The sequence below is a fragment of the Chiloscyllium plagiosum genome, unplaced genomic scaffold, assembly GCF_037043375.1.
Source record: "Chiloscyllium plagiosum isolate Xiang-an unplaced genomic scaffold, Cpla_swu_hap1 HiC_scaffold_16, whole genome shotgun sequence".
Taxonomy (NCBI): domain Eukaryota; kingdom Metazoa; phylum Chordata; class Chondrichthyes; order Orectolobiformes; family Hemiscylliidae; genus Chiloscyllium; species Chiloscyllium plagiosum.
The window spans coordinates 13,049,515-13,058,899 of NW_028270154.1; the positions used below are offsets into that span (position 1 = coordinate 13,049,515).

General features: G+C 45.0%; 1 protein-coding gene across 4 annotated transcripts in view; it reads right to left on the bottom strand.

Moving 5' to 3' along the window:
- canx (calnexin) overlaps nt 1-8,940 on the bottom strand; it is a 56,310-nt gene extending 47,370 nt beyond the window's left edge. The window contains exon 1 of one of the 4 annotated variants that reach the window (XM_043703123.2): nt 8,850-8,940. The gene's annotated coding sequence lies outside the window, so the exon portion shown is untranslated. The other 3 variants (XM_043703121.2, XM_087995130.1, XM_087995129.1) reach the window with 3 other exon arrangements.
- Nucleotides 8,941-9,385: the final 445 nt, after the last annotated feature.

Genomic DNA, 9,385 nt, shown 5'->3' on the forward strand with positions numbered 1-9,385 from the left:
ACAATTTACAGAAAGATAGTGCAAGTTTAAGTGCTCAGAAAAATCAGTAAGTGCAGCATGTGGGAAAATATGAAGTTGCTCATTTGGGAAGGGAGATCAAAAGAACAGTATTATTCCACTGGAGAAAAACTGCAGAGAAGCTGCACCACAAAGGGACTTGCAGGTACATGTGCATCAAACAAAGCTAGCACAGAGGTAATCTGGAAGGCTCATGAAATGTTGGAGGAGAAAGTGAGGTCTGCAGATGCTGGAGATCAAAGTTGAAACTTTATTGCTGGAACAGCACAGCAGGTCAGGCAGCATCCAGGGAACAGGAGATTCGACGTTTCGGGCACAGGCCTGAGGAAGGGCCTGTGCCCGAAACGTCGAATCTCCTGTTCCCTGGATGCTGCCTGACCTGCTGTGCTGTTCCAGCAATAAAGTTTCAACCTCAATCATGAAATGTTGGCCCTTATTTCAAGGGATTGGAGTATAGGGATAGGAATGCCTTACTGCAATTGTACAAGGTGCTAGTGAGATACATCAGGGGCACTGGGAGCAGTTTTCATCTCCTTAAGAAAAGATATTGTTTCATTGGATGCAGTTCAGAGAACGTTCACTGGGATGATTCCCAACATGGAGGAATTGTTTTACAAGCAAAAATTTAATAGTTTGGGGCTCTACTCACTGGAATTTAGAATAATGACAGATTGAAACATTGAAATATTCTTAAGGGGCTCAACAGGGTAAACCTGAGAGGATGTCTCATGAGGGAAAACAATCTGGGACCAGAAGGCAATGCCTCAGAGTTAAGTGGTGCCTACTTAAGGCTGGGGTGAAGAGCAATTTCCTCTGACCTTCAAAAGTGGGAGTGGGCTGGTGGGAAGATATTTCCCTCCCCACCCCTATCTGTGTTTTGGCAAGACCATCCCCTCAGTGACTCCCTTGTCAGATCCATAGTCCCCACAAGCACATTGGCCCCTTCCCCCATCTTCCCCTGCTACCGCAAGAGGTGCAAAACTTGTGCCCACACTACCACCTCACCTTCATCAAAGGATCCTTCCACATCTGACAGACATTTACCTACACTACCACACACGTCATATACTTTATCCATTGCACCCGATGTGGTCTCCTCCACACTGGGGAGACAGGACGCCAAATTGCGGATTACTTCAGAGGACATTTAGAATCAGAGACGTACAGCATGGAAACAGACCTTTCAATCCAACTCATCCATGCCCACCAGATATCCTAACCCAATCTAGTCCCACCTGCCAGCACCTGGCCCACATCTCTCCAAACCCTTCCTATTCATATACCAATCCAGAAGCCTTTTAAAATGTTGCAATTGTAGCAGCCTCCACCACTTCCCCTGGCAGCTCATTCCATACCATTACCAAAGTTGTCCCTTAGGTCTCTTTTATTTCTTTCCCCTCCCACACTAAACCTACGCCCTCTTTCTGGACACCCCGACGCCAGGGAAAAGACTTTGTCTATTTATCCTACCCATACCCCTCATAATTTTATAAGCCTCTAAGGTCACTGTTAAACCTCCAATGCTCCAGGGAAAACAGCCCCAGCCTATTCAGCCTCTCCCTATAGCTCAAATTGTCCAACCCTGGCAACATCCTTGTAAATCTTTTCTGAACCCAATCAAGTTTCACAACATCCTTCTGAGAGGAAGGCAACCAGAAATACATGCAATATTCCTAAAGTAGCCTAACCAATGTCCTGTACAGCCTCAACATAACCTCTAACTCCTGTACTCAATACTCTGCCCTATAAAGGAAAGCATACCAAACGCTTTCTTCACTATCCTACCTACCTGCGACTCTACTTTCAAGGATCTAAGAACCAGCACTCGAAGGTCTCTTTGTTCAGCAAAGAGGACCTTACCATTAAGCGTACAAGTCCTGCTAAGACTTGCTTTCCCCAAATGCAGCATCTTACATTTACCCAAATTAAACTTCATCTGCCACTCCTCAGCACACTGGCCCATCTGATCAAGATCCCATTGTACTGAGGTAACCTTCTTCACTGTCCACTACACCTCCAATTTTGGTGTCACCTACAAACTTATTAACTATATCGCTTATGTGTGCATTCAAATCATTTATATAAATGATGAAAAGTAGTGGACCCATCACCGATCCTTGTGCACTCTACTGGTCACAGGTTTCCAGTCTGAAAAGCAACCCTTCACCACCACCCTCTGTCTTCTACCTTTGAGCCACTTCTGTATCCAAATGGCTAGTTCTCCCAGTCTCCCCTGGGGAACCTTGTTGAACGCCATACTGTGAAGTCCACATAGATCACGTCTACCACTCTGCCCTCATCAATCCTGTTACTTTTTCAATAAACTCAATCAAATTTGAGAGACATGATTTCCCATGCACAAAGCCATGTTGACTATCCCTAATCAGTCCTTGCCTTTCCAAATACATGTAGATCCTGTCCCTCAGGATTCCCTCCAACAACTTGCCCACCACCAACGTCAGGCTCACTGGTCTATAGTTCCCTGGCTTATCCTTACCACCCTTCTTAAACAGTGGCACCGTGTTACCCAACCTCCGGTCTTCCAGCACCTCACCTGTGGCTATTGATGATACAAATATTTCAGCAAGAGGCCCAGCTATCACTTCTCTAGCTTCCCACAGAGTTCTAGGGTACACCTGATCAGGTCCTAGGGAATTATCGACTTTCATGTGTTTCAAGACATAAAGCACTTCCTCCTCTGTAATATGGACATTTTTCAGAATGTCACTATCTATTTCCCTCCGTTGTATATTTATGGGACACCTGCACCAACCAACCCCTCTGCCTCATGGCTGAACACTTCAAATCTCCCCCCCCCCCCCCCACCTTCCATTCCACCAAAGACATGCAGGTCCTGGGCCACCTCCATCAAACCCTAACTACCCAATGTCTGGAAGAAGAACGCCTCACCTTCCACCTTGGGACTCTGCAACCCCACAGGATAATGTTGATTTCACCAGTTTCTTCACTTCCCCTCCTCCCACATTATTCAGTCCCAAGTCTCCAACTCTGCACCGCCCTCTTGACCCTGTCCACCTTCCTTCCCATCTATCTGCTCTACCTTCCTCTCCAACCTATCACTTTCACTCCCATCTTCATATACTTCTCATGCTCAACTACCTTTTCCCCAGACCCATGCCCCCACTTCCATGTGTCTTTCAGACCCGACCGGCTCACAAGCCTCATTACTGATGAAGGGCTTCTGCCCAAAATGTCGATTCTCCTGCTCCATAGATGCTGCCTGACCTGCTGTGCTTTTTCAGCAACACAGTCGAGGGGGTGAACAGCCTACTCCTGTTCCTATTTCTTACGGTACCAAAAAAAATCCCTAAATTTAAAAAAGGGTAAAAAAAACAAGTTCCAGATTTCCCAGAGAAGTACATTCTGGCATCACCCTGAGCAGCCTGGCTCTAACATTAAAAGTTTATGCCTTAGTGAGGGACCTCCACCCCAAAATACCCAAGGGAAATATTGCTTTTTGTCTATCCATCCTATGAAATTGCTGTCAACCTTCTACATGTGAAATTATTCAAGTTGAGCCTAAGCAAATTATTTTTATACTATGAGGAGAAAGTGAGGACTACAGATGCTGGAGATCAGAGCTGAAAATGTGTTGCTGGAAAAGCGCAGGTCAGGCATCATCCAGGGAACAGGAGAATCGACGTTTCGGGCATAAGCCCTTCTACAGGAGGCTGACCTGCTGCGCTTTTCCAGCAACACATTTTCAGCTATTTTTATACTATGCCCATTTTAGTCCCAGTATCAGTTGGCTTGACTTCCATTTGCTCTATGCCAATGTCTCAACAAGTTGCAATATATCGAAACAAAAAACATTTTCGGATGAAATAGCTGAGCTCTCTGAAATTCTAGAATACAACTGATTGAATCGCTCTCTGCCACGATTATCTTGAACAAAATCCAAGTCATACGAGAACTCACTGCACAATCCAAAATGACAATTTGCACTAATTGCCAATGTCAGTTACCACAAGAAGGCTTGGGTGTCAAGCATTGATTCACTGCATTTCAATCAGCACCTGTCTCTGACTGAGATCACATCATACACAAGAGATAGATGTCAATAGACATGACAATCAGCATGGATTTCTGGACTAGTTTTGATAGCCTAGAGGAAAGGGACACAATTTTGTGCAAGTTGTCCATCAGGTAGCTTTTTAAAAATGTTTTTAAGAGATTATGACAACTGGTCTGGTCTTAGCCATGATGCAGCAACATTCATTATACAAAGTTGAAGGCACAGTTATCAAAGACTGAGTGGTAGAAATTAAGTATACACAGGAAGCAGGTTCTAATGAGTTGTAAGACTGGAGGTGGTGAGAAATAGGAGACTGAATATATAAACTTTCAAATCTGGTTGGCACCCAATAAAAAAGCACAAGCAAAATTGCTTGGACAGTTTAGTGCCAATTATGTTATAGACAGCAAAATTTTGAATAATCTCAGTTTGCAGAGGGTGCAAAGTGTGGGGGTCAGTCAGAAGAACATGGGAATATTCCAATTTGAGAGCAAACAAAAGACATGAATGAGCAGTTCGGCCGGAGATGAGCTGAGGTAGGGCAATGTTTCAGAAATGGAACTAAGTTGCTCTTGGTGATGCCAAGGAAGAATCATCTTTGCCATTTCATTGAGCTAAGGTAGAAATTGGGATGGGGAGGGGGTGGAGGCGGAATAGGCAAGTCGAGGAATAGGCAAGTCAAGGAAGAGTTTATGGAAAGAATCAAAGACAACATGCTCAATCTTTCCAGTGTTTCCTTTTGCCATTTCAATGCTTTACCTAAGTCACTCAGTGGGGCAACAAGCTCCATATCAATAAGTTTGTGCAAAGGAATGCCTACTAACTTGAAAGGCCATTAGTGACATTAGATCACAAGTGGTATGAGCAGCAGCAGTTCATACAAGGAGATTGCTCCTCCTCAGATCAATGCTGATCTTCATCTTTCTGCCCTACGCCATAATCCCTCACCCAAATTCCATCTTCAAAATGCTCAATAAGAGTTCAAAGTCCTCTCGGGTAGACGATTCCAAAGATCAAGCACTTAGTACATTCAGTAGGCAAGACAGGGAGGTAACTTATTACCTGGAAGTTGCAAGTTTTGGTGAGATAGAGGTTAACAATGGGATCTCAAAGTACAAATATCAATCTCAAAATTCTACTATTGATTTGAGAGATAACAGTGAAACAAACACTAGAAAGACAGAATCAAAAGTAATGTAAAACCTCCATTCAGTCTTGGTTGTACCAAATATAGTTCTGGTCATGATAATGTAGAAAAAATATAAAGACACTGGAGAGGGCACAGAGATTTAAAAGGATCTCAAAATGTGTGGGCTTACGTAATCAGGAAATGCCTGACTGCCTGGGTTTCTTTTCTCAGACAAAAAGGTGCTGTGGGTTAACCTAGAAAACTTTTAAATTATAAGTGGCTTTGTCAAGAATGGTACAAAGAAAACATTTCTTCTTGTGGGATGGAACATATCTGCAGGCAATCAACTAAGATAGTCACCAAAAAATTCAATTTTGAACTGAGAAGAAACACACCCTTTACACACAAAGGGCAATGGGAGTGTGGAAGCAGGTCTCACACCTTCAGGTCATGTTTGAAAGGGAACAGTATATAGTTAATGCGATCAAGGGTGGCAAGACGGAAAAGAGGCGTCACAATTATTGATTTAACTGAGGAGTCAGGTGATGGTCAGGACGAACCATAAACACTAACATGAACTGGAAGGGCTGAACAGCTCATTTCTGCACCACATATCACAAGCTGAGTGAAGAGATTTCTCTGAGTCTTACATGGTCAATAGGAACAGGAGGAGACCAGACAGCCCCTCAAGCCTGTTCCACCACTCGATGAGATCATGGCCAGTGTGTGACTTAACTCCACACACCTTGTGAGTGACCCATATCTCAACACCTTTGATTAAAATTTTATCACAGATTTAAAATTAACAACTGATCCAGCATCCACTGCCATTTGTGGAAGAGGCTTTCAAACTCCATGTGTATACAAGTGCTTCCTAACATCTCTCCTGAATGATCTGGCCCTAATACCCCCTTCTGTTCTAGAATCCTCAACCAGCACGAACAGCTTAACTTTCCCTACCCTTCTAAATTCTAGGAAAAGCAGACCTAATTTGAATAGTCACTTCTCATTGCTTAAGCCCTTATTCTTGCACATCTACATTCTACTCATTCTATGGCCAATATATCCTTCCTAAGATGTGGTATCCAGATCTTTTCAATACTCCAAGTGGGGTCTAACCAGGTTTTTGTATCACTACAATGTAACTTCTGCATCCTTGGATTCCAATAGATATAAAGGCCAGCTTTGCATTAGCTTTCTTGATTAACTTGGTTATCTTAAATCTCTGAGGAGAAAGTGAGGTCTGCAGACGCTGGAGATCAAAGTTGAAACTTTATTGCTGGAACAGCACAGCAGGTCAGGCAGCATCTAGGGAACAGAAGATTCGACGTTTCGGGCACATGCCCTTCTTCAGGAATGAGCAGAGAGTGTTCAGCAGGAGAAGATAAAAGGTAGGGAGGAGGGACTTGGAGGAGGGGCGTTGGAAATGCGATAGGTGGAAGGAGGTTAAGGTGAGGGTGATAGGCCGGAGTAGGGGTTGGGGCGGAGAGGTCAGGAAGAAGATTGCAGGTTAGGAAGGTGGTGCTGAGTTCGAGGGTTGGGGCTGAGACAAGGGGGTGGGGGGTGGAAAGAGAGGAAATGAGGAAACTGGAGAATTCGGAGTTCATCCTTTGTGGTTGGAAGGTTTCTAGGCGGAAGATGAGGCGCTCTTCCTCCAACCATCGTGTTGCTATGGTCTGGCGATGTCCTCCATCGCCAGACCATAGCAACACGATGGCTGGAGGAAGAGCGCCTCATCTTCCGCCTAGGAACCCTCCAACCACAAAGGATGAACTCCGAATTCTCCAGTTTCCTCATTTCCCCTCTTTCCCCCCCCTTGTCTCAGTCCCAACCCTCGAACTCAGCACCACCTTCCTAACCTGCAATCTTCTTCCTGACCTCTCCGCCCCAACCCCTACTCCGGCCTATCACCCTCACCTTAACCTCCTTCCACCTATCGCATTTCCAACGCCCATCCCCCAAGTCCCTCCTCCCTACCTTTTTTCTTAGCCTGTTGGCACACTTTCCTCATTCCTGAAGAAGGGCTTCATGCTTGAAATGTCGATTCTCCTGCTCTTGGATGCTGCCTGACCTGCTGTGCTTTTCCAGCAACACATTTTCAGCTCTGATCTCCAGTCCTCACTTTCTCCCTGCAGAATCAAATCACTCAACATCAAATGACTGTTTTTTTAAAAAAAAAGCACTGAATTTCTGTTATACTGTTCTAGTACTTATTTACAGATATGCAACATTTCCTGTGCAGCAGCTATGGCTTAGTGGGTTTTTTTTTAAAGTCAGAAGATGAGGGTTCAAACTCCACATTAGAGATTTACAAACTAGGTAAAAAGGAACAGAAGTCATTCAGTCCCTTAAATCTAATCATTCAATAAGATCATGCCTTATCTTTCTGTTTTGAATTTCACATTCAATTCTATCCTCAATGAGCTTCAGTTCACTTGCCTAAGTATCTACCCACTTCTATCTCAAAATTAACAATTTAACTCCACCATCTTGTGACAGAGTTCCAGTTCCAAAGTAACAGAGCCCACCTAAGAAATTCTCAGCTGTCTTAAAAGGCAACACCTAGTTTTATAAACCGTACTCCCTAATTCTTGTCTGACAAACAAGTCTCTTCCATATTACCTTGTCAGAAGTATTCAGAATCTCAAGCTTGAACATAAAAGCTTAGTTGATGCTCAGTGTAGTACTGAAAGATTGTTACACTGAAGGTGCCATCTTGAGAGATTTTAAGCCCAGGCTCTGCCTGCTTCTCCAGATTGATTTTAAAAAGCCACCTTAAGGTGTTCTCTTCCTGTGCTCGACCAACATCACTTCAAGATGACCTGTGATCATTATTTCACTGCTGGCTGCTGTGCAAAATTTCGCTACCAAATTAGAACAATGGCTACACTTAGTGACTTCATGTGCTGCAGGATTGACTTTCTGAAGCTCGCAAATGCTATAAACTTCCTTTCCAGTTGCAAAAATAGCACATTTGTAATACTGAACTCATTCAGTTGCACACAATTAAAACTTGCTTCAAGGACCAAAAGGGATGATGACGACGTTTCCAGAAAATACTACACAGGAGATGCCTCAAAGCTAAATAGTAAAAGAAACCTCAGGACAAACCAACGACTGAAGTAAAGGACGATTAAAGAATATTAAGTTGAAGATGCAATGTGGCTATGGCCTTAATCTCTATCCTAACTACAGTACATAAAGTGAATTCATTAAAGTGCAAATGACAAACACAAGAGCCCCGGTACCTCGATTCTATACTTAAAGTAAGGACATCACGTGAAAACAGGAACCGAAAATACGGATAGAATGCAGGCCTAAGAGAGGGACTCAAACGCATAAACGTGGGGGGAGACAGCAAGTCGCTCAACCCAGCACACTCACCCCTCCCTCCCTCCCCAAGGCGGATTACCGGGAAGCCGGATAGCTGTCACCTCGGTGCAGCAGCAGACGCGGCAACGCGCAAGGGATCCGCACACTCAAGCCCCAAGCACTCGCTGGCGGGCGCCAATCGCAGCCCGGGCCGTCCACAGTAAAGCAAGAGAAAAAGGGTGACTGCTCAGAGAGTTATGAGGATCCACGCAGGAAAGACCCCGAGCCGCTACATTGTAGCGAGCGTCCGAACTCAGAAAGTAACAAATGGGGGAAAGGTAACAAACTCCGTACCCGGATGGTTACAAAGTATCGCCCAGTGCTACCCCCGCGGTTGCTACTCACACTCGACTCCTCGGCGCCCGGGAACTGCGCTACTCACGTGACCCAGCCCCACCTCCCTCCTGACGGGGCGGGCGCCGCGTGCTCTCTCCGATTGGCCGCGCGTGGAGACGTCCCCACTGCCGATTGGACGGAAACTCCGCCAATCGTTTAACCTCCGCCGCCACGCCGCGCCGGCTCCCCTCGTGGAGCCCGCTGATTGGTCTAGGCCGGGACGAGGAAGTGTGGCGCTGAATGGCTTGGGGTGGGAGGGCAGGAACCACGTGGGCAGCGACTATTGGAAAGAGGTATGGATCAGCTGGTGCTTCAGCAAAGAGGGTGGAAAAGCTTCTTTAGAACTGATAGATCTAAGTGGACACAGGTTTCTTAGAAAATGAAGCAGGGGAAATAATTATGGGGTACAAGGAAGTGGTAAGGAGCTAAAGAGGTATTTTTCACCTGTCTTTGTGGTGGAAGTTACTTTGAACATTCCATTAATGTTAAAGAAT